The following is a 26,668-nucleotide window of genomic DNA, read 5'->3' on the forward strand; positions in this document are numbered from 1 at the left end:
CTTATACGACTTGTCCCATGATTTTGTACAGCAAAATCGCATGACAAGTCATTCTCCATGATTTTCAATGACTACCATTCATATTGGCATGACTTTAAAGGGGTTGTAAAGGTAAAAATTTTTTCACCTTAATGCATTCTATGCATTAAGGTGAAAAAACTTCTGACAGAACCGCCGCCCCCAGGCCCCCCGTTTTACTTACCTGACGCCTCGAAAGTCAGCTTCGCGTTCCCGACATCTGTTCCTCCGCTCACCCTGGCCGCTGATTGGCTGCAGTGGATGGATTGAAAGCAGCGCAGCCATTGGCTCGCGCTGCTGTCAATCACATCCGATGACGCGGCGCGCCGGGGGGCGGGGCCGAGTGATACAGCGAGCGGCTATAGCCGCCGGCTGTATCACGGGAGCGCGCCCGCAAGCACTCACCACCGTGCGAGGGAGCTCGCATTAAGGTGGTGAATGCTTGCGGGGAGGAGCTGAAACAGCCGCCGAGGGACCCCAGAAGACGAGGTTCGGGGCCACTCTGTGCAGAACGAGCTGCACAGTGAAGGTAAGTATAACATGTTTGTTATTTTTAAAAAAAAAAAAAAACACCTTTACAAACGCTTTAAGTCGTGCCGACTTCAAAGTAGTCCCTGCACTACTTTGGTCCAACTTCCATGCGAGTTGATGTCCATAGACCTCAATGTTAAACCCTCAAGTAGCATGCAAATCGTACCTGAATAATATAGACACGATTTTAGTACGACTTTGTAAGCACAAGCTGTGCTTACAGGAATGGCAGGAAAAGGAATTGCCTCACACCATGTATGTTTTTATTGGTTAATGCCAAAGTTGTGGCAAAGTCGTATAAAGTAGTACTGGTCCCAAATCGCGGCAAAATCATGGCCGCGAAATTGCGGTAAAATCGCGTGACTTTGAAGTCACACAAGTGTGAAAGGGGCCTAAGTCCCCTTTCACACTTATACGACTTGTCCCACGATTCTGTACTGCAAAATCGTATGACAAGTCATTCTCCGTGATTTTCAATGACTTCCATTCATATTGGCATGACTTTAATTCATGCTGACTTCAAAGTAGTCCCTGCACTACTTTGGTCCAACTTCCATGCGAGTTGTACTCAATAGACCACAATGTTAAACCCTCAAGTAGCATGCAAATCGTACATGAATAATATAGACACCATTTCAGTACGACTTTGTAAGCACAAGCTGTAAGCACAAGCCTCACACCATGTATGTTTTAATTTGTTAATGCCAAAGTTGTGGCAAAGTCGTACAAAGTAGTACTGCTCCCAAATTGCGGCAAAATCGCGCGAAACCGCGGTAAAGTCGCACAAGTGTGAAAGGGGTCTAAGGGTCACAGGAGTGCAATTCATTTTGCACTCCTGTGACCCATTTTCAGCAGAGAGCAGTCTGAAATCTGCTCTCTGCTGACGTCACACAGATCAGTCCAGGCACTGCGCTATCCTGACCTCGGAAGTCTGGATCCGCCAGGTGCCTGGACTGATAGGCATCTCAGCTGCTGAAACGGCCGCTCCCTGCCCCTCCACAGCACATCGCTCCAACGAGCATGGAGGAGCAGAGCAGGAGAGATGCTGACTGACAGACAGCAGCTCTCCACTTGAGGAGGTGAGAGAACCGAGCCATCGGCGGTGTTCGGTGACTCGGTTTTTCAGTGTAGAGGCAGAGGGGGACAGATGCAGCATCGGACCGATGCTGCATCCACCTAGGTAAGTATAAATATGGGATAAAAAAATCCCATACTTCTCTTTTAATCTTTGTTGCATACTTACATTGTTCTAACTTGGCACAATGTAAGTATACATATTTCATACCTGATGGCCGCTGGGGAAGCTGACAATTACTGTAGTAGTCATTACTACTGCAGTGGCAGCCATGATCTTACAGGTTCTGTACCAAGGGTCCCTCTTCACCTCTACACACTGACCAAAGGTGGACTGTCTTTCAATTCAAACAAGGTGTTCTGTGATTGAATGAGGTGAAAAGGGGCAATGGTGTCACCATCTCCACCTTGTCCAATCAGAGAATGCCTCGTAGTCATTGAAAAAAAGGCACTCTCTAAATTGCAACAATGTCCCATGAAAGACGCCCTGTGGTCAGTGTGCAGAAACCAATTGCAAAGGACCTGAAAGATCACAGCTATCACTGTATTAGCACCTACTAAAAGATATGCATACTTACAGTGCCTTGAAAAAGTATTTATACCCCTTGAAATTTTCCACATTTTGTCATGTTACAACCAAAAAACGTAAATGTATTTTATTGGGATTTTTATGTGATAGACCAACACAAAGGCACATACGGCAATTGTGAAGTGGAAGGAAAATGAGAAATAGCTTTCAAAATGTTTTACAAATAAATATGTGAAAAATGTGGCGTACATTTGTATTCAGCCCCCCCGAGTCAATACTTTGTAGAACCACCTTTCACTGCAATTACAGCTGCAAGTGTTTTTGGGTATGTTTCTTCTTTGCACATCTAGAGAGTGACATTTCTGCCCATTCTTCTTTTCAAAATAGCTCAAGCTCTGTCAGATTGGATGGAGAGTGTCTGTGAACAGCAATTTTCAAGTCTTGACACAGATTCTCAATTGGATTTAGCTCTCGACTTTGACTGGGCCATTCTAACACATGGATATGCTTTGATCTAAACCATTCCGTTGTAGCTCTGGCTGTTTGTTTAGAGTTGTTGTCCTGCTGGAAGGTGAACCTCTGCCCCAGTCTCAAGTCTTTTGCAGACTCAAACAGGTTTTCTTCTAATGCCGCATACACACGAGCGGACTTTCCGGCATACTTGGTCCAGCGGACCAGAGTCCGCCGCACAATCCGATCAGGTGTAGGCTCCCGCGGACTTTTTTTCCCAAAAGTCCGCCGGACCTAGAAATGAAGCATGTTTCAAATCTTTCCGTCATAAGTCCGCCGGACTCAGTTCCTGATGGAAAGCCCGTTCGTCTGTATGCTGGTCCGACGGACCAGATACGACGCAAGGGCAGGGTATTGCATCTCGCGCTCGCTGCAATAGGAAAAACAAATTTTCCTATTGGGGCGAGCGCGGGGCATACCAGGCCCTTAGGTCTGGTATGGATTTTAAGGGGAACCCCCTACGCCGAAAAAACGGCGTGGGGTTCCCCCCAAAGTCCATACCAGACCCCGATCTGAGCATGCAGCCCGGCCGGTCAGGAAAAGGGGTGGGGACGAGCGAACGCCCCCCCCTCCTGAACCATACCAGGCCGCATGCCTCAACATGGGGGGCGGGTGCTTTGGGGGAGGGGGCGCCCTGCGGGGCCCCCCCACCACAAGGCACCTTGTCCCCATGTTGATGAGGACAAGGGCCTCTTCCCGACAACCCTGGTCGTTGGTTGTCGGTGCGCTTATCGGAATCCGGGAGCCCCCCTATAATAAGAGGGCCCCCAGATCCCGGCCCTGTGACGTTTTAGGGGCACATGGTCAACATCACCCGGTGACCACGCTCCCTAAAACATCAAAGTCCCAGCATGCCCAGGGACTGTGACGGCATAAGGGGGCGGGGTCTCCGCCTATATAAGTCACATCGGAGCGCTCAGAGAGCATTCCAGCCGGAGAGACCGTCGTGTCAACATCGGAAGAAGAGAAGAGGGAAGAAGCCAAGAAGCCAGAAGCCAGAAGTCTGGGCACTGCTAGCAAAAGAGCGGCATGAAGATAGCGGAGGAGCCGGCAGAAGAACTGGAACACCGGGAGCAGAGGTCGAACACCGGGAGAAGAGGCCAGAGAGAGTGGAGAAGAACCAACCGGACGCCAGGAGAAGAGGAACCGGTGGGACCCCCGAAGTCGGAAGAAGACCCCCGAAGCCAGAAGAATACCCTCCCGGAGCTGTCTAATAAATTATATGAAAAACCTGTGTAGTGTGTTTTATTATTGACACTTTTTCCCTAGGTGAATGGGTAGGGGTACCATGTACCCCATACTCATTCACATAGGGTGGGGGGCTGGGATCTGGGGGACCTCTTATTATAGGGGGCTCCCAGATTCCGATAAGCCCCCCGCCCATAGACCCTGACAACCAACAGCCAGGGTTGTCGGGAAGAGGCCCTTGTCCTCATCAACATGGGGACAAGGTGCTTTGTAGTGGCGGGCCCCGCAGGGTGCCCCCTCCCCCAAAGCACCCACCCCCCATGTTGAGGGCATGCGGCTCGCTCGTCCCCACCCCCTTTCCTGACCGGCCTGCGTGCTCGGATCGGGGTCTGGTATGGACTTTGGGGGGGACAACGGCGTAGGGGGTTCCCCTTAAAACCCATACCAGACCTAAGGACCTGGTATGCCCCGCGACGGGGCTCGCAAGGTGTCAATCTCGCTGATAAAAGCGGCGAGACTGACTTCCTTTTCTAGTCCCGTCGTACCTGAGTCACGTTCAAAATGAACGAACTTGTCCGTGTGTGGGCAAGTCCGTTCATTTGGAAAGTCCGCCGTAACTCCGGCGAAAGTCCTAGTTTGGACCTAGTTTCACAGAAAGTCCGGTCATGTGTACGCGGCATAAGATTGCCCTGTATTTGGCTCCATCCATCTTCCCATCAACTCTGACCAGCTTTCCTGTCCCTGGTGAAGAAAAGCATCCTCACAACATGATGCTGCCACCATCATGTTTCATGGTGGAGATGGTGTGTTCAGAGTGATGTGTAGTGTTCGTTTTCCGCCACGCAGCGTTTTGCTTTTAGGCCAAAAAGTAAAATTTTGGTCTCATCTGACCAGAGCACCTTCTTCCACATGTTTGCTGTGTCCCCCACATGGCTTCTCGCAACCTCCTAATGGAGCTTCTTATAGCTTTCTTTCAAAAATGGTTTTCTTTTTGCCACTTTTCCATAAAGGCCAGATTTGTGGAGTGCACAACTAATAGTTTTCCTGTGGACAGATTCCCCCACCTGAGCTGTGAATCTCTGTTGCTCCTCCGGAGTTACCATGGGCCTCTTAGCTGCTTCTCTGATTAATGCTCTGCTTGCCCGGCCTGTCAGTTTAAGTGGATAGCCATGTTTTGGTAGGTTTGCAGTTGTGCCATACTCTTTCCATTTTCGGATGATGGATTCAACAGTGCTCTGTGAGATGTTCAAAGCTTGGGATATTTTTTTATAACCTAATCCTGCTTTAAACTTCTCCACAACTTTATTCCTGACTCCTTGGCCTTCATGATACTGTTTGTTTACTAAGGTTCTCTAACAAACCTGTGAAGGCTTCATAGAACAGCTGTATTTATACTGAGATTAAATTACACATAGGTGGACTCTATTTACTAATTAGGTGACTTCTGAAGGCAATTGGTTCCACTAGATTTTAGTTAGGAGTATCAGGCCTGATTCACACCTGTGCATTTTTAGTGCTTTTTGCAGATTTGAACTACAGAACGTGTTCCATTGGAAACCTTGTTAAATGGACTGTAGTACAAATCTGCAAAATGCAAAAAGCACTAAAAATGCATAAGTGTGAATCAGGCCTCAGAGTAAAGGGGGCTGAATACAAATGCAGTCCACACTTTTCAGATATTTATTTGTAAAAAATATTGAAAACCATTTATCATTTTTCTTCCACTTCACAATTATTTGCCACTTTGTGTTGGTCTTTCACGTAAAATCCCAATAAAATATATTTACGTTTTTGGTTGTAACATGACAAAATGTGGAAAGGGTATGAATACTTTTTAAAGGCACTGCACCATGTGTAGGCTCCATTTTCCGTCGGAATTTCCGACAAACAAAATTTGAGATCTGGATCTCCAATTTTCCGACAACAAAATCCGTTGTTGTAAATTCCAATCGAGTGTACACAATTCCATCGCACAAAGTTCCACGCATACTCGGAATCAAGCAGAAGAGCTGCACTGGCTACTGAACTTCATTTTTCTTGGCTCGTCGTACATGTTGTACATCGCCGCGTTCTCAACGTTCGGAATTTCCGACAAGATTTGTGTGATCATGTGTATGCAAGGCAAGTTTGAGCCAACATCCGTTCGGAAAAAAAAAACATGGATTTTGTTGTCGGAATGTGCGATCGTGTGTACGCGGCATAGGTATGGAATAATCATCATTTTTTGGAGATCAACTTTTATTTCGCTTTTGTGCAATACCTTTACTACCACATACAGTATAAATTCCTTCGTTGTTACTGTGCAAGAGCATATTACTATTATTAATTTACAAAGTGCCAGTTCTTCCCCGGGGCTGTGCAAAGTTACACAGGAGCTGTAGAAAACTATTGTTAGACCAGTTAAATGATTGAATAAAAACTGATGTTACATTAAAGCGTTGGTAGCGTATTATGACAGTGTGATTTATTACAGATGCCGTTCAGTGCCAGGTTTATTATGAAATGTGCAGTAAAATTGTAATCAGCACTTCCTTTAGCTGCTACTACAAAGTAGCCAACAGAGTAGTGTTACTGCTGCCTAGGTAGATGCATCAACTATGTTCACTGACTGTATGTGCAGTTTCTGTTGCCAGGAGTAGCAGGTCATTTGATTGGCAGAAAGGTCTGAAATGGAGCAGGCCTTCTTTTCAATAAGCCCTCCCCCCACATCCTCCAGCACACAGACAGTCAAGGCTATTATGAAGGGAAATACATTGCTTCAGCAGAGCCTCTCTGTAATTCAGCCTGCTCAGCCCTCAGCAGAGAAAACACACTTCTGAAAAGGATTTGCTACCTCCCAGCCCAGCCCCCCAGTTGCTCCTTTGAAGGAAACTTGTGTGATACTAGGGACTGTGTCTTAGGGTGCTGGATGGATTATACTAAGAAGCATGTGGGTCCTTTTCATCCTGTGAGATAAACGAAGCTTTTTCTTTTTTTATTTCCTGGTTTTTACGTTTCATTTAAGCCCTGTTTGCCGAGCTTAGAGGAAGCTGAATGAACAGCTGGACAGCTGGATATCAGGTATTACTGACAACTGTTGTATCTCTGTTGACGCATTTGTGCTATTTGTGGCATATAAATAGACTTATGTACACAAACTGTATGGGTTTGATTCATTCTAATAGTCATTCGTTGGTTTTAGCAGCAGAAAATGAATATTGCTCCCTCGTATAATTCAATGACACTTTTATGTTGGTACCTTATTGTAACTGGACTCTCACTTTATTGTGTATAGTGCTGTGCAAACCATTGGCACTATAGAAATTCTGTATAATAACAATCATGTCTTTTCCAGGGAATCATGTGTATATTTGCTTTTTTTTTTTTTTTTTTGCTTGTTTTTTATTGTTTGTTGTTTTTGTGCTTTTTTTGCTTTTGTTTTGTATTTATGACAGGATTTGTGTAATGCTACAAAGTAACGTGTGTGTGTGTGTGTGTGTGTGTGTGTGTGAGAAAGAGATGAACTACAACTAGTTACATCTCCACAAGCTCCATTCAAACTGATTCATAATACAGACTGTAAATTGCACATTCTCAGTTTATCCAATCCTATGGAACATGTGTTTATTGTTATCTGAGCTCTCTGAATCACATCATATCTCAGAATTGCATCATGGTTTGATAAGCTGATTTTAAAGTGGCCCGTGTCCTTAAGAAAAGTGGTCATGTTCAATACAGAGAGATGCAATTTTTTTTCGATCATTCTATAAGGATTTAAATTGTGTTTTATTGTAGACAATATTTGGAACATAGATTTTGTTTTATCATTGGGTTTGGATTAGATGGGGAATACCACAACTTCCAAGTTTGTTTTTACTATCTTTTATTTATTTATTTTCTTGTTACTGTGTGGTTTGATAAAACACTTCTATCAGCAACACTACAAAGCAGCTGCACCCCCCCCCTCCCCCCCCCCCCCAACATATTTTAGGATGTATTAACGTAGTCAGTAGCTGGCTTTTCAATTTCTGTGACAATGTTATTACCACTACACATTTTTTATGTTTATGAAAGCTGACCAACAATCCATCACAGGCCTTATTAAAGTGTTCTCTTTTTAGACAGTGTCTTTGGTGAGAAGAAATGTCAGTCACCATTTATTTTGTTGAACTTAGGTCATGTTTAAAAAAAAATGCAGATTTCGTAACCTCCCATCTAGAAGCCTAGCTCTAAGCTGCTTCCACATCTTCATTATGTATTTTTCCTGCATTAACATACTAGTGATTACGTAGCCTTTTGTCGGTGTAAACCAGTTTGCTACTTTTGTTGTGTGATGTAAGCTCTTCCAGCAGGAAGGAGTTAAATTGAATGCAGTGCTAATGAATGTGTAAGAGATGACTTGGAGGCCCTGATAAACATTTGCAAGTTGCATTAACTCTGTATGGTACAAGATCAGTAACACATGGTTTAACTTGCTTGCTACACTCAGCTGGAAAGTTTTCCCACACTAACAACTGCCCACTGCATTTAGCCCCTTTTTATAACTCTACTAACCCTCCTGCATTAGCTATTGTGACTTGGTTGTGTGTTTTTCCCCTGTCACCCCTCCTTGTACTGAAATTCTACACCCTGCCCTTTATTTGCCGCTCATCCTTTTTTCCCTGGAGACCTTGGGGAAAAGAGGTTTTCTCCAAAGACTGGATTATCAACCTATTTGTTCTGTGACATGAAAATTTGCAAAAAGTCCATTCAGCATTTATAAGAGAGAGCGTAATCTGCATGCATTTTTGGGGAAATGTCAGTGTACCTTTCTGCAAATAACCAGAGGATAACCTTGTTACCTTTTTTATTGTGTAACCTATAGAAACCTAAATTTATTGACAGGACAGGAATGCCCTAATTAGAATGACAGTACAGTGTGTGTGATTTTTCTTTATGTAATGGCACTGATGGAGGCTTTGGTGTTGGTAACTGTATAGCATACCGGTCCAATGAGTGATCTCATGGTAGAAAATGTTCAGATATTCTGGTATGTTAAATAGCAGCAATGAAGAGAAATCTAAAGAAGTCAGTCCTTAAAGACCAGCTCCAGGCTCCTTCAGAAAAAATTAAAGTGGTTGTAAAATCAGAAGGTTTTTTTTATCTTAACTACTTCCTGACCAGCTGCCGCAGTTATACTGCGGCAGGTTGGCTCCCCCTGGGCGAGCCGTTGTAGCTATACGGCTCGCTTTCAGACCACTAGGGGGCACACGCACGGCATTCCGCCGGATGACCGCTGGGCACCCATGATCGCTCCACACAGAGACAGAACGGAGATAACCCCCCGTTAGACTTACCGGTAACGGTATTTCCATGAATCTTCCAGGACAGCTACTTGAGAGATGATTGGCTCCACCTTCTACAGTAAACACAAACCAGACACAATTTAAAAGGACCCTCCCTCTCCTCTGATCCTCAGTTGTATGAAGATCAAGTAAACCTCCACCTAAAGTGAACTCGGAAGAGGAATATTAGAAATTCATTAACACACCACCACCAGGTTAAATTAAGGGGACCAGTGAATAAAGAATAGAGTGGGAATATAGACGCTGTCCTGGAAGATTCATGGAAATACCATTACCGGTAAGTCTAATGGGAGTTTTCCCCCTTCATCTTCCAAGACAGCTACTTGAGAGGATAAGCAAGATTCTATACCTTAGGGAGGGACGACAGCTTGAAGCACTTTGCTTCCAAAGGAGAGGTCCTGGCTGGAGGGCATCTGGGCTCTATAATGCTTGATGAATGCATGAGGACCAGACAGCAGCTTTGGAAATATCTTTCCATGATGCACCCACTCTTTCTGCCCAAGATGCAGCTAGAGATCTAGTAGGTAGAGTGAGCCCTAACTCTGGAAGGAGGGGATTGCCCTGAAGATCTGTAGGCTTCACAAATAGCTTCTCTAATACATTTGGCAATGGAACCCCTGGATGCCTTGGAACTCTTTTTGGGGGAACTGAAAGAAATTAGTCATTGGGAAGCTTTTCTAAACTCACTAGATACTTCTAAATAATGCAGAAGACATCTTCTCACATCTAAAAAACTGAATCTTTCTTCCTCTGAATTCCTGGGGGAGGAACAAAAGCTAGGAAGAACTACTTCCTGGGATCTGTGGAACTCAGGTGAAACTTTGGGTAAATACAAAGGGTTAGGCCTAACTACTATCCTAAAATAAAAGCAGTAGTATAAAAATAAAACGGTCCAATCACTGGATCATTAAAATACTAAAACCGCGCTGAAATTATAAATGATAAATAATCGTGTTATGAACATGTGGCCAACACCACACTTGTCAGTCTCTATGTAGTAAATGGTGGCCTTATTTTACACCTCTTTTTTCTGCTAACTACTATCCTGTTGTCTAAAATACTTAGGAAAGGATCTTTACACGAGAGAGATCCTTAATCAGAAACCCTTCTCCCAGAAGTTATGACCAAAAGAAAAGTCATCTTTATTGTAACAAATTTTTAAAGAGGCCTAATGAAGTGGCTCAAACGGGGCTCTGGTAAGGGCATTCAACACCAATGACAATTCCCAGGGGGGAACCTGCTAAACGACTCGAGGTGTACGTCTAGCCCTAGCTGAGAGGAATCTTTTAATCAATGGCTCCTCCGCTAGTCTTTTTTTCCATGAACAGAGAGAGAGCAGCAACTTGAACCCTAAGAATGCTGACAGCCCCTTTTCCACCCCTCTCAGTAAAAAATCCAGAACACAGGCGATAGAAAAGATGGGCATCTGAAAAGATGAGAGCTTGAATGGAGCACTGGTCCCTGGTGGAGAAGGCCCCTTTTCTCTGGCAGACGCCAGGGGGACTCTATTGGTCGCTCTCAGTGTGGAGAACCAACTCCTCTTGGGCCATCAAGCAATCAGAATGACCTCTGCTTGTTCCTGCACAATTTTCCGGACCACCAGAGGCAACAGCGGAAACGGAGGAAAGGTGTAGGCTAGGGAAAAATTCCACTGGAGAGAGCGCGCATCCGTCCCTAGGGACTCCATTTCTCCAGGAAAAGGTAAGCTGGAAGCTTCCTGTTGTGGGTGGAAGCAAACAGATCCACTTTGAGCATCCCCCACCTTACCACTAACTCCCGGAAGATTTCCTGGTTTCACTCCCAACTGCTGGAGCTGATACTCACTTTGCTCAGATAATCTGCCAGTATATTCGTCATCCCACTGATGTGGACCGCCCTGATTGGGGAAACATTGTCCTCCTCCCAGGAAAGTATCTCCTGACTTAATAATAGCAGACTGTCTGAGCAAGTACCCCCCATTTGTTGAGGTAAGCCACTGTCATGGCATTGTCTATAAAAATCAACAGGTCCTCGCACAAACCCTTCCCTACCTCTAACAACTCCTTAAAGTTTGAAGATTGAGCTGCCTCCTCTGGTCTCCAGGCTCCCTGAGCCAGTCTTCTGAGTTAGCTCCCCAACCCCACGAGCTGGCATCTGTGGTAATCTTTATTGGGGAATGCTGGGCCCAAGCCTTCCCTACCTGCAGATGCTTCGACCGGTCCCTACAGGACAGATTGAGAGAATCGTCTCCTAGAAGCTGTACGACATGGTCCAAAGAGGCTTTACTGCGATCCCAACAATGCAGAAGAAATGCCTGCAGGGACCTGGAATGCATTGGGGCCAGGGCACTCCTGGGATTGCTGCAGTCATCAAGCCCAACAGTTGCATTATTTGACAAAGGGGGGCCTGGGGACTGCACCTGAAACTCTGCACGGAGAGAAGGATCTTCGAAATCTGGTAGAAAAATCTTTTGGGTGACTGAGTCTATCGGGTAGCCCAAAAAAAAAAAGATGGCTCTGGGAGGGAACCAGAGCAGACTTCTGCAGATTGACTTTCCAACCCAGTCTTTGAAAACTACTTGTAGATCCTGAGCAAGGTTCTCTTTCTCTCAGGCAAAGATCAAAAAGTTGTCCAAGTACGATGATTGAGATCTTTTGTAAATGAAAAAAGGACATGATTTCAGCCATGACCTTTGTAAAGATTCTCGGGGCTGCCGAGAGACCAAAAGGAAGGGCCCTGAACTGCCAATGGCATGTGCCGTTTTCCATGAGGATCGCAAACCTCAAACCTTTGAGAAAAAAACATGTAACACACAGGGCATACCTTCCAACTTTTTGAGATGGGAATAGGGGACACCTATTAGCAAAAGTGTGTAGGCATAGGACACACCCCCAGCCATGTCCCTTAGAATTGTACAAAAACAAATGATTGGTTAAAACCACAACACAATTGCGTTTTTTTTTTTTTTTTTTTTTTCTTCCACATCTATTTCCATTCAAAACGCATGCACATGGATGGTTTCCATCAGAGAATGTTGGTGAAAGTCATATTCTCTTCTTTATAAATAAACCCTATATTGTCTGGTGACCAATAGAGCCCAAAATTTTGATTCGTTTGGATGGAACATTTTGTATTGCCCTTCATTGTTTTTCATACCTCAATGTGCAGCTAATTGAGCTTCAGTCACAAATATACAATTTCAGCTTTGAACATTTAATGTATATTTCACGTCATACATTCTTATAGGATATTCATATAAGTGTTTGTGGCTTGTTACATAAGGACTAGCTGTTTATGTATATAGTTATGATTTATTTTACCTATGATCATTCTTGTTTACAAACTAATTGCGCAAATAATCGCATCATACAGTTAAAGTATAACTAATGGCAAAACTTTTTTGCTATCTGCGCCCCCGTTAAGGAGATTCTTCCTCTATATTTGTCTTGTTTCCTATTATCACTGAAAGTAAAAGAAAATCCCAATTTTTGGGTTGTCCTCTTAAAAGTAATAGGGGAGGGGGAAATCTTCCAATGTGGACACTAGTTCTGGTGACGGGGGGGGGGGGGGGGGGGGGGGGGGGCAAGGAATTCCCTATAATTTATGGGGATTTCCTCTTATTTCCTATTTGGCTATGGGACAGGAAGTGAAGGGAAATCTCTGCTATGGGACACAGATGGTGAAAGAAAATCTGACGGGTTATGACCCTCCCTTATTCTATCCAATACGATAGAAGACCTCAAAGACCCAGGTTTAGGGATGAGCACAGGCGGGTTCAGATCCTAGGCTTGACCTACCTGAGCTAGCTTGATAGGTCCAGTTGTGTCTGAGGCATTCTCTAACCTGTAGCACAGGTATCCATGACCATTTTATATGGCAGCTGCAGGGCAGGGAATGCTCCAGCCACAAATGGTTGGCCCAGTGCAAGTGGCAGCTTCCTGGCAGGCTCATGCAGGTTGCAACATCTGAGTAGCCATTAGATGATTACACACAGTAGCCCAGACTTGCATCTCACCTTGATACTGAGTGTTGTTTTGATATGATCCTAACTATGGAGTTTGTTGAGGGCCCTTTCACTTTGTACATTGTTGCAATGTGCACTACCAGAGCTTGTGGCAATGCACCAGCTCTGTGTGATGTGTCCAAGTGCCATTCATTTTGAATAGCATCCAGACACATTATTGCAATAGAGCCCAACACAGCACAGCGTATAGCAGTGCATATCTTTTTTTTTTTTTTTTTTACTAAAACTAGAGCGTGCAAAATCTGGTGCAGCCCTGCCTTGAAACCAATCGGCTTCCAGGTTTTATTGTCAAAGCTAAGCAAGCTGAAGTTAGAAGCTGATTGACTACCATGCATAGCTGCACCAGATTTTGTACTCTAAAGTTTTACTAAATCAACCCCGCTGTGTGTTGTGTTGCACTGCGTGTTTTTAAAAGGATCATGTACATTTTTTCATCAGTTAGGGTAAAGAAGGGCTGCCTTAATGCAACACACCCTAAAGTGATTGGAAATGAAAGGCAAAACATTTTTGTATACAGCACAGCTAAAGAACTAACCACGATGTGTTCTCCTGCTTAGCGTGGTCAGTTTTTAATAGGAAAACAGAATGGCTGGCAGGAACACCAGGGATTTTAGTCAAAGGAAGCAATGCAAGGAGAACAGGATACTTTTTTATACAAATACATGGTACAGCAGACACATATCAGTAATATGAAATGTTTATATATTCTTTAATTTGTGTGTATTAATAGACCCCTATTGAACATCTAAACAATGATGTTATCGGTGCTTTTGTGTGAAAGTGTCCTTTTGTGATAAAAACAGATGGTTTTGATGGTTGCAGTTTGAGAAGCCCTCTTTGTCATTTTGTACAATGCATACCTTTTTTATATCCTCTTCATACCTGAAATGTCTAAGAATGCACATAAAAAAACATGCTGACAGTCGGGAAGGACTAATCGTAACTGTTCTCTTGTATTATATTGAATATAGCATCCCTGTGTCTCCTGTACATTACATCCCTGCTCAACCTGTCAGCCAGGAAGTGTGCATATGTAAAAGTATGCCAGGGAATCCTTCTTTAACATAAACTACTATGCAGAGTGCCCTATATCTGCAGTTGACTTTCTCGGGAAATGGGAATGTTAAACTGGCAGGACCCAGGGTGTTCTCAGTATAGTTCTCAGAGGATGGAAATAATATGAAGGGATATACTTGCAAACTGTATGTACTTTTGAAGGAGTAAAGATGCTCTAAAACGACGAGCACACAAAACAAACGATTTTAGCTTTGGCTTTCTTTTTTCCCTCAGCGTCTGTGATTAGTATGATAGCTTTACTAAAGTATATAGTTGTGAAATCCAGAAATGAGTATCACATTCCCATAATAGACTCAGGGTACAGGCGGGATCTAAAAAGGGAATATGTTGCTGCTTCACAAGAGATTTTAAAAAATGTAGTGAATTATTTAGCCAGTGTTCCTTTAATACTAATGAACTGAGACTTTTGTATGGGAAGTCCTTAAAGCAGTATTAAACCCAAAAGCAAACGTTTATTATCCTTAGTTTCTTTTTTTTTTTTTTTTTTTTTTTTTTTTAAGGCTTTCTTCTATTTTCTCCTAATCCAGCCATCAAGTCTGCTTTTCTCAGCACAAACTCTCCAGCAGAATGTAATGTACAGGGATGAGACAAACTACTTAACACTGGCAGGGGTGATTAAAGGAGAAGTCTAGCCTGAGCTCGTTTGGCTTCTCTTATGGGTCACAGAAGTGCAATTTGTTTTGCACTCCTGTGACCCGTTTTCAGCAGAGAGCAGTCTGAAGACTGCTCTCTGCTGTTGCATGGATCAGTCCAGGCACCGCGTCATCCCGATTCTGGAAGTCTGGATCCACCAGGTGCCTGGACTGATAGCCGTCTCAGCCTCTCAGCGAGCCGCTGAAATGGCTGCTCCTTGCTCAGCACTCCAATGAGCGTGGAGCAGAGCAGGAGAGCTGCTGACTGATAGGCAGCAGCTCTTTGCTCGGGGAGCCGAGAGAACAGAGCCATCGGCGGTGTTCCATCGCTCGGTTCTCAGTGCAGAGGAGGCGGGTGACAGATGCAGTATCCACCTAGGTAAATATGATTATGGGGAAAAATTTGTTCCCATACTTCTCTTTTAAAATGATCAGCTTTTATTTATTCTTGCAAAGTCTTTATCTCAAAAGGAAAAAAAACTGTTTGCTGTAACTGATTATAAAGTGTGAGCTGGAGTTTGGCTTCAATTTGTTAGTGGTTCTAAATCTGCTAGTACATTTAACACCCCCCCACCCCCCCCCCCCCCCCCCCCAGATTGTCAATGCTGCTGTCTACTGTGCCTCCTCTGCTCGTTCCGCCAGAATACGTGAGGTGTGTTACTGGCCAGATCACCAGGGAAAAGCTAAAGGAAAGAAAACTGATGCAGCAACCACATCTTATGATTTGGTAAGCTGCAATATACAGTGGCAAAAATAATTATTTGATCCTCCTGCAGATTTTGTAACTTTACCCACTTACAAAGAAATGAAGTAATTGTTATCATATATGTGTATTTTTAATGCTAGAGACAGAATATCAACCAAAAATCCAGAACAAAACATGATACCAATGTTATACATTGAGTTGCAGTTCAGTGAATAAAATAAGTATTTGATCCCCCTACCAACCAACGATAATTCTGGCTCCCACAGACTGGCTACAGTATGTGCTCATATGGTACACAGATTAGTCCTGTCAGTTTAAGAACATGATCCTAATGACAACTCATTATGTGTATAAAAGACACCTTGTCCATAGAATCTCTTTCTTCCATTCAAACCCACCATCATGGGCAAGACCAAAGAGCTGTCAAAGGATGTCAGGGACAAGATTGCAGAGATGTGCAAGGCTAGAATGGGCTACAAGACCATCAGCACGAAGCTTGGTGAAAAGGAGACAACTGTTGAAACGATTATTCGCAAATGGAAGAAATACAAAATAACCATCAATCATCCTCAATCTGGAGCTCCATGAAGGCTTTCGCCTTATGGGGTAAGGATGATCATGAGAAAAGTGAGGGATCAGCCCAGAACTACACGGGGGGAGCTTGTGAATGATCTGAAGGCAGTTGGGACCACAGTCACCAAACAAACCATTGGTAACACAATACGCCGCTGTAGATTGAAATCCTGCAGCACCTGCAAGGTCCCCCTCCTCAAGAAGGTACATGTACAGGCCGTCTGAAGTTTGCCAATGTGGTCAGATAGGAGACCAAAATAGAGGTCTTTGCCTTTCCACTCGTGTTTTTGGAGGAAGAACCCTAAGAACATTATCCCTACAGTCAAGTACAAAGGTGGAAACATGCTTTGAGGCTGTTTCTCTGCTAAAGGTACTGGCTGACTTTGCCGCATTGGGGGGGCCAATGAATGGGGCCATGTATTGTAAAATCTTCGATGAGAACCTTCTTCTCTCAGCCAGAACACTGAAGATGGGTTGTGGATGGGTCAACACAAGGAAGGCAACACAGGAGTGGCTCAAGAAGAAGCATATTAACCAGTTGCCGACCAGCCGCCACAGTTATACTGCGGCAAGCTGGCTGGGCTGCACGATTCGATGGACTGGTACGTCGGTTCGTGCACTGGCTTTTGCATGCATGCACCAGCTGCGGGAGCTCGCCCCCCCTGGGTCCAGTGGACTCTATGTCTGCCGGCCACCTGAGATTGCGGGAAAGAGAGCCAGAACGGGGATCTGCCAATGTAAACAAACAGATCCCCGTTCTGACAGGGTAGACCAGTTGTTCCTAGTGATCAGGAAAAGCGATCTCTTATCTCCCAAGCAGCCCATCCCCCATACAGTTAGAAATACCTCCCAGGGAACACAGTTAACCCCTTGATCGCCCCCTAGTATTAACTGCCAGTACCATTTATACAATGATCAGTGCATTTTTATAGCACTAATCACTGTATTGGTGTCACTGGTCCCCAAAAAGTGTCACTTAGGGTCAGATTTGTCCGCCTGCAATGTCGCAGTCTCGCTAAAAATCGCAGATCGCTGCCATTACCAGTAAAAACAATAAAAAAAAAATTAAAAGTCTTTAAATCTTTCCCCTGTTTGGTTTGCCTAAAAGTTATAGCGTCTACAAATCAATAAATCAATATACGCTTATTGCGACTTATTTATTTTTTACCAAAAATATGTAGAAGAATACATATTGGCCTAAACTGATGAATACATTTTTTGTTTTTTATGTATTTTTGGATATGTATTATAGCAGAAAGTAAAAAATTTTTTTTTTTTTTTTTTTTTCAAAATGGTTGCTCTTTCTTTGTTTATAGCGCAAAAAATAAAAATCACGGAGGTGATCAAATGCCACCAAAAGAAAGCTCTATCAAGCACATGCATTTTGTTTGGGTACAACATTGCACAACCACCCAATTGTCAGGTAAAACAGTGTTGAATCGCAAAAAAAGGCCTTTTTAGCAAGGCTGTTAATCCTTCCGGGGCTGAAGTGGTTAAGGTCATGGAGTGGCCTTGCCAGTCTCCAGAATTTAATCCTATAGAAAATTGCCAAGCGACAGCCAAGAAACCTGAAGGGTTTAGGCCCGATTCACACCTATGCAGGTTGCAGTTTGCATATTGCAGGTGCTTTTTGCATTTTTTCAATACACGGTTTTGAACCATTGAAGTCTGTGGAACCAAAACCCAGAAAAAAGTCCCTGTCCCTTTCCATAAAAGATGTAAACTACATCCATAGGAAACAATGGTAAATGGACTGTAGTGTTTTTCTGCAAAACTGAAAATGCACTAAAAAATGCATAGGTGTGAACCAGGCCCTAGAGAAGAACTGTAACCACTTCCCGCCCAAGGACGTCATATGACGTTTTTGACTTTCAGTGGGAATATCTGAATGATGCCTGCAGCTACAGGCATCATTCAGATATCCCTGTTTTCAGTCAGCAATTCTGTGCACCATAAGAATGATCATAGCGGCATTACCACTGCTTGATCATTCTTACAGGCGACGGAAGGGGACATCACCCCCTCCCTGCTCCATCCGGTGCTTCTCCAGGCTCTCCCATGCCATCGGGGACCCGGAGAAAGAATCAGCCGCTGCCGGTCCGAGCCAGGCCGCGGATGTAAACAAAGCCGCAATTGTGGCTGGTAAGCATGAGATTGGAAAAAAAAAAAAAAATCCACAATTTCATGCTTACCAGCCTGGAGGAAACCCTAAAGAGGACCTGTCACGAACGATTCCTATTACAAGGGATGTTTACATCCCTTGTAATAGGAATAAAAGTGATTAAAAAAAAAAAAAAAAAAGAAATGTAAAATAAAAGTAAAATAAAAAATAATTTAAAACGCCCCTGTCCCCGGTAGCTCGCGCTCAGAAGCGAACGCACACGTTGGTCCCGCCCACATATGTACACGCCATTCAAATCACACATGTGAGGTATCGCTGCGTGCCTTAGAGCACAAGCAACAATTCTAGCACTAGAACTCCTCTGTAACTCTAAACATGTAACCTGTAAAAAAAATTTAAAGCGTCGCCTATGGAGATTTTTAAGTACCGAAGTTTGGCGTCATTCCACGAGTGAGCGCAATTTTAAAGAATGACATGTTGGGTATCTATTTACTCGGCGTAACATCATCTTTCACATTAAACAAAAAAATTGGGCTAACTTTACTTTTTTTTTTAAACGCGTTTGAAAAATTGTTGCACAAATACCGTGCGAGATAAAAAGTTGCAATGACCGCCATTATATTCCCTAGGATGTCTGCTAAAAAAAAATCTATATAATGTTTGGGAGTTCTGATTAATTTTCTAGCAAAAAAATTATTTTTACATGTAGGAGAGGAGTGCCGGAATAGGCTTGGTATGGAAGTGGGTAAAGAAGAGTGCACCAAAATCCCTCCTGAGATGTGTGCAAACCTGATAACCAACTAAAAGAAGCATCTTGCCTCTGCTTGTCAACAAGGGTTGCTCCACCAAGTACTAAGTCATGTTTTGCTTGGGGATAAAATACTTATTTCCTGTTGCATCATGACAGCATACATATTGGTTGTGACTCCGCCCCTCACAACCTGATAGGACAGAATAGCTATAAATTGTAAGGCCCCTTTCGCACTGGGGCAGTGGGTGCGTTGGCGGTAAAGCGCTGATATTTTTAGCGGCTTATACACACCGCTCCTTCACCTCTCCAAAGATGCTGCTAGCAGGACTTTTTTTAGCGTCCTGCCAGCGCACCGCTTCAGTGTGAAAGCCCTCGGGCTTTCACATTGGATAGACAGGAGTGGCACTTTAAGGGGTGCTTTGCAGTCGCTATTTTTAGCCTAAGTATTCAGACCCTTTGCTGTGACACTCATATATTTAACTCAGGTGCTGTCCATTTCTTCTGATCATCCTTGAGATGGTTCTACACCTTCATTTGAGTCCAGCTGTGTTTGATTATACTGATTGGACTTGATTAGGAAAGCCACACACCTCTCTATATAAGACCTTACAGCTCACAGTGCATGTCAGAGCAAATGAGAATCATGAGGTCAAAGGAACTGCCTGAAGAGCTCAGAGACAGAATTGTGGCAAGGCACAGATCTGGCCAAGGTTACAAAAAATTTCTGCTGCACTTAAGGTTCCTAAGAGCACAGTGGCCTCCATAATCCTTAAATGGAAGACGTTTGGGACAACCAGAGCCCTTCCTAGAGCTGGCCGTTCGGCCAAACTGAGCTATCGGGGGAGAAGAGCCTTGGTGGGAGAGGTAAAGAAGAACCCAAAGATCACTGTGGCTGAGGTCTAGAGATGCAGTCGGGAGATGGGAGAAAGTTGTAGAAAGTCAACCATCACTGCAGCCCTCCACCAGTCGGGGTTTTATGGCAGAGTGGACCGACGGAAGCCTTTCCTCAGTGCAAGAAACATGAAAGCCCGCATGGAGTTTGCTAAAAAAACACCTGAAGGACTCCAAGATGGTGAAATGTCTCTGATGAGACCAAGATAGAACTTTTTGGCCTTAATTCTAAGCGGTATGTGTGAAGAAAACCAGGCACTGCTCATCACCTGTCCAATACAGTCCCAACAGTGAAGCATGGTGGTGGCAGCATCATGCTGTGGGGGTGTTTTTCAGACGCAGGGACAGGATGACTGGTTGCAATCGAGGGAAAGATTAATGTGTACAGGGATATCCTGGATGAAAACCTTCTCCAGAGTGCTCAGGACCTCAGACTGGGCCGAAGGTTTACCTTCCAACAAGACAATGACCCTAAGCACACAGCTAAAATATGAAGGAGTGGCTTCACAACAACTCAGTGACTGTTCTTGAATGGCCCAGCCAGAGCCCTGACTTAAACCCAATTGAGCATCTCTGGAGAGACTTAAAAATGGCTGTCCACCAATGTTTACCATCCAACCTGACAGAACTGGAGAGGATCTGCAAGGAGGAATGGCAGAGGATCCCCAAATCCAGGTGTGAAAAACTTGTTGCATCTTTCCCAAAAAGACTCATGGCTGTATTAGAGCAAAAGGGTGCTTCTACTAAATACTGAGCAAAGGGTCTGAATACTTAGGACCATGTGATATTTCAGTTTTTCTTTTCTAATAAATCTGCAAAAATGTCAACAATTCTGTGTTTTTCTGTCAATATAGGGTGCTGTGTGTACATTAATCAGGAAAAAAAATGAACTTAAATGATTTTAGCAAATGGCTGCAATATAACAAAGAGTGAAAAATTGAAGGAGGTCTGAATACTTTCCGTCCCCACTGTGTGTATGTGTATATGTATATATGTGTGTGTGTGTGTGTGTGTGTATGTATATGTGTGTGTATATATGTATATGTATATAGATATATATACACACACCTCACACAGAGGTGTATGGGAGGGGCTGAAATATATACAGGTGTGCAAGGGGCACTGACCTATATACAGGTGTGTGGAGGGGTGCTGACATATACAGGTGTGTGGAGAGGTGGTTGACATATATACAGGTGTGTGGAGGGGGTGGCTGACATATATACAGGTGTGTGGAGGGGTGGCTGACATATATACAGGTGTGTGTGTGGGGGGGGGGGGTGTCTCACATATATACGTGTGTGTGTGTGTGTGTGTGTGTGTGTGGGCGCTGACATATATACAGGTGTGTATGGGGGAGGGCGCGGACATATATACAGGTGTGTATGTGTGGGCGCTGACTAGAGGTCGACCAATATGGGTTTTGCTCTTGCCGATACCAATATTTAGAAATTGGGGTGGCCAATGGCCGATATATGATGCCGATTTTTGTGGCCGATATTTTAGGCCGATTTTAAAAAAAAAAAAAAAAAAAAAAAAAACCTCACCCACTCCTCTCTGCTTGCTCCTGTCACTCTACCACACACTTGATGTCCTCAGTACAGATGACACTGGTTGGCTTAGGCAGGTGGCACTGGTTTGGAACTGGCAGGTGGCACTGGTTGGCACTGGCAGATGGCACTGGTTGGTGGCACTGGTTTGCAACTGACAGATGGCACTGGTTGGCACGTAGCACTGGTTTGGAACTGATAGATGGCACTGGCAGGTGGCACTGATTGGCAGGTAGCACTGACAGATGACACTGGCAGGTGGCACTGGTTGGCACTGGTTGGAGGCGGCACTGGTTGGCACTGGCAGGTGGCACTGGTTGGCGGTGGCACTGGCAGGCACTAGGTGGCACTGATTGGTGTTGGCACTGGAAGTTTCCACTGGCACTGGCAGGTATTGGCAGGTGGCACTGGTTTGGAACTGGCAGGTGGCACTATTGGCACTGATTGGCTTGGCACTGGCAGGTGGCACTGGTTGGCACTGGCAGGCATTGGCAGGTGGCAATGGTTTGGAACTGGCAGGTGGCGCTATTGGCACTGGCACTGATTGATTGGCACTGGTAGGTGGCACTGATTGGAGGTGACACTGGCAGGCGCTGGTTGGAGGAGGCACTGATTGGCACTGGCAGGTGGCACTGATTGGCGGTGGCACTGGTTGGCACTGGCAGGCATTGGCAGGTGGCACTGGTTTGGAACTGGCAGGTGGCACTGATTGGAGGTGGCACTGGTAGGCACTGGTTGGCATTGGCAGGTGGCACTGGTTGGCGATGGCACTGGCAGGCACTGGTTGGCATTGGCAGGTGGCACTGGTTGGTGGTGGCACTGGCAGGTGGCACTAGTTGGCACTGATTGGCACTGGCAGGTGGCACTCACAGGTTTCACACTGAGCTGAGTGTAAACTGTGTGTAAAACTAACAGAGAGGAGCTGTCAGAATTGAGCTTAATGTCTGGGTGGGCGGGACCCGGCCGGGGTGGGCGGGACCCAGCAGCTATCAAACAGAAGCCAATGATTGGGCTGCTTAAGAAAAGGGGCAGGGCCACATACACATAGCGGCCCACCCAAATCCCATCCTATTGGCTGTGTTTGATAGCTGCTGGGTCCCGCCCACCCCCAACATCAACCTCAATTCTGACAGATCCCCCCTCTCTCTCCTCTGCGTTACCTGTCGGTTTCACACACTCAGCGGCTCTGGCAAGCATCAAGCGCCGCGCTGAGTGTGGAGAGGGGAGGAGGAATGGTCAGTGTTAAATATCGGCCTAATTTAGATAATAATCGGCCCATGCCGATTTATCAGGAATGGCCAAATATCGGCCGGCCGATATATCGGACGACCTCTAGCGCTGACATATATACAGGTGTGTGTGTGTGTGTGTGTGTGTGTGTGTGTGTGTGTGTGTGTGTGTGTGTGGCACGGACATATATACAGGAGTGGGGGGGGGGGGAGGCTGAAATAAACACCTTTATGTCCCACTATAAAGTAGATTCCACACAGTTGACGACTATGGACGGTTGTCCACTGTGGAATACTGAGATGGGTCCCCTCTTACAATTTATAGCTATTCAGTCCTATCTCAGGTTGTGAGGGGCGGCGTCACAACCCAAATGTGTGCTGCCATGAAGATGCGACAGGAATGGAAAATTACAGAAAGGTGAGTATACAATTTTCCGTTTTTTACTCGCTGAACTGCAACTCAATTTATAACATTTGTATCGTGTTTTTTCTGGATTTTTGGTTGATATTCTGTCTATCATTTAAAATACACCTATGATAACAATTTTGGACCCTTCATTTCTTTGTAAGTGAGCAAACTTACAGAATCTGCAGGAGGGCAAATAATTATTTTCCCCACTGTATTACATTTTTGTTTTTGGGTTTAATACCGCTTTGAGTCTCAGCAACTCATCTGGCTCGGAGAGAGCTGATGTAAGCAAAACCTTGCCTGGGTTCTAAAATCTAAAGTTGCATTTATATTTATTTTAGGTATTTGGAGGGTGGGGGGTAGATAATTTTAACATAATTTCAGTTCTGTTGTAAGATGAAATAGACTGAATAAACAATTGCATTTCTTCTGCCCATTTTTAACATAGGACATGCGAGGTTTGTTGAAGTTGCAACAAAAGCCTTATGTCCTTTCCAAACTTTCTAATCAGACAGCAGTGGCAGTCTATGAATAGAAATAAATTGCAGTGTTCAGTCTCCAAATAGGCAGTTCCTTTGTCAGACAGTGTCTGACAGTGTCATGCTCTGCAGCCTGGTGCTGTACTTTTTCTCTAGCTCTGTCCACAGCACTAAATAGAAATATATATATATATATATATATATATATATATATATATATATATATATATATATATATATATATATATATATATATATATATAAATACATTTTTTAACTTGAAATGGCTGTTCATAATTTAAACTTTAGAAGTTATCCTTTCTTGTATTTGCTGTTTATTTAAACTTTTTGACATTAAAACAGTATTAAACCCCAAAACTAAAATCTATTATATTGCAGTTTACCAATTCTTAGATGTAGTGGCTGTATGTGTTATCCTTTTTTAGACTTTTTGATTTTTCTTTTTCCCTTTTCAGGTAAGCTTCATGTACACGGGATGTTTTTACAACCTCTCCTGAGCAATTTAACTTTACAGATAGTAACCGGCATTTAAAACAACAAAAAAATAATATATATAGATATAGATGGAAAAGAGACCCCGCATAGTGTATGTATCCAATCAATAAATTGCAATAGGAGTCCCATCCACCTCATCACCTCCCCATTTTTTGGAATGCAGAAAAATGCGTTCTGGACAGATGTTCAGAAGCATTTAAAAAGCCAAATGCTTGTAAACGCGGTAACTCGTGTTTAGCCGCATTTCGTTTACAGTCACTTTTTTCATTTTTGACCATTTAAAAATAAAATATATATATATTTACATGTCCTGATCTCATGGAATCTTGAGCAAAGCTGAGAGGCGATTCATTTTCTTTGTATGCAAGCGTGCTGAGTTACCATTAGCAAAGAGCAATCTGGATTAACCACCATTGATTGGGAAGAGGAAGAGAGAGCAAAGGACTCGTGGGGAGATCTGCATATAAGTTTTAACTCATCTGGGAGGTGAGCGCGCATTTTTACTGGTGGTGGTGTGCACTCTTTTTGAGGACGAACAATCACTGTGGTGGAAGTGTGTGGAGACACTGATCATAAGAAGAGTTTTTCATTTTCATTTTTATTTTTCATTTTCATTCAAATGACTATTTATATGTACGATTTATTAACATTAGAGATTTGCACCAAAAAAGTTTTTATTAATACTTATATTTTAATATACATAGCGCTACATTTATTTATTACTATCGATTTTGAAACTAGTGTGGTGTATCACTTGGAATGTTTAGTAGCTGTGCACGTTTATTATTGGGCAATCGCATCTAATTACCGCAGTATCATTTCACTGTTTTATTTTTGGCGCTGATTGTTTTATCTCACTATTTGCCTTACAAGGCCTGTTGTTTAGGGGAAAATTTCCCCACATCACCTCTCTGCTTCCATGTACACTACCATACAGATGTGGAAAATGAGTGAAGCCCTGCAGGCGCCTCTGCCACATTCTTTCTCTCCACATACCCCTTTGTGGCTAAATCCCAACCTCCCTCATTTCTTCACTATCCCAGACCCACAGGCAAAATTACATAATTGTAAAATTGAAACATTATTTTTATTATTATATTATTAATGCTGAGCTGTCTTCTTTCCAAGTTCTACAATCAAAATTTTTTTTAATGTACCCACTCATTCCTATTTTTAGATACCTCTAGATTTCCCCTGCCTTCAGATGTCAATTTCTGGGTCAACCAGTTGCTCTCTCATACTCTGAACTAGAATCTACCCTCCGAGTGAAAGATTTGGGGAAGCCCACTTAATTATATGGTTACCTGCTTGTGGCTGCTAGTCTTGATCTGTCCTCCCTTTGCCAGAAATGGCTGGGGGACACCCTGGGACTGGATGATGATGACTGGATGGAGATTTGGGATTTCCCCTTCTCCTCCCTTGTCAGCCAGAAACAAGATGGTTCAATATAAAATTTTGCGCAGAGCATATTATACACCACACAGGCTCCACAAGGATGCCTGCGGCCCATTCCCCATCGTGTTGGTGATGCACACATCAACCTGGAGAATTCTTCCACATCTTTTGGAGCTGTCCGGTAATTCAACAATACTGGCAAGAGGTCCTTACAGTGATTAAACGTGTGACACAAATCCTTGTGACCATGTGTACCATGTGACCTGAGATACTGTTTGTTAGGAGTGGTGGAGCAATTGTCAGTAACTGTGGCCAGACGAATACCCATTAACCTTTTTATTGTTTTATGTTTGTAAAGCTATTACGCTGAACTGGAAGCAATCATCCCCTCCTTCCATCCAATGTTGGAAGGGTTTGATTAATGCCAGCCTACCTTTTGTACAAAACTACTTACACTAACAGGGGTTGCCCTAATAAATTGGACAAGGTTTGGGCATGCTGGCATGGCGATCCTTCTACAACAAGCAGCGAACCAGGTAACTCAAAGTATAGACCTCAACCGAACACCCAGTCATGATGCCACTTAATCAATCTGTATCCTGATTATCAATGTCTGAGCCTAGATACTCCTGAGCTGATCCCACTCCCCACATTGGGGTAGTAGTTTACAGAGGCGTAACTAGAATCTTCAGGGCCCCGATGCAAGAAACCATGGAGGGCCCCCCTGACCCCCGGACAGGGCTCTTTTCTCTGAGCCCGATGGCGGAACACCAGGGTCCGGTCGCAAGTGGGTGGCTGCATGTAAAGGAATAGATTTCTCCCCCCCCCCCCGCTTCTCCTCCTCTCCCTCCCACATGCATTCAGCGGCTGCAGGAGGAAAATGGAGAGATGGGTTCCTCTATGAGGAACCCATCGGTGTTTCTCAATCTTTTTCCAGTCAGGGCACCCTTGAAGTGGCTGCACTGCAACCACCCTGCAACTGTGTGCATTGCATGCAGTTGCAGCATAGTGATGATGCATTTAAGGGGTTAAAACAGACGGTCAGGAGGCAACATATTGCCTCTTTACCGGCTGTCAAATGCCTCTGAAAAGTGATCTGAGCATGGATCACTTTTCAGAGGAACAGCATTTTTTTTTTTGCTGGTACTATGAACAAGCAAA

General features: G+C 44.0%; 1 protein-coding gene across 2 annotated transcripts in view; it reads left to right on the forward strand.

Annotated features, from left to right (window-relative positions):
* Positions 1-26,668, forward strand: part of PALD1 (phosphatase domain containing paladin 1) — a 450,641-nt gene that overhangs the window by 84,958 nt on the left and 339,015 nt on the right. Inside the window, exon 1 of one of the 2 annotated variants that reach the window (XM_073596576.1) lies at positions 6,543-6,910. The exons of the other annotated variant lie outside the window; for it this stretch is intronic. The gene's annotated coding sequence lies outside the window, so the exon portion shown is untranslated. Of the gene's footprint in view, positions 1-6,542; positions 6,911-26,668 lie in introns of those variants that run through there. 2 annotated transcript variants of the gene reach the window in all.

This window comes from Aquarana catesbeiana, linkage group LG08 (assembly GCF_042186555.1).
Source record: "Aquarana catesbeiana isolate 2022-GZ linkage group LG08, ASM4218655v1, whole genome shotgun sequence".
Classification (NCBI taxonomy): Eukaryota; Metazoa; Chordata; class Amphibia; order Anura; family Ranidae; genus Aquarana; species Aquarana catesbeiana.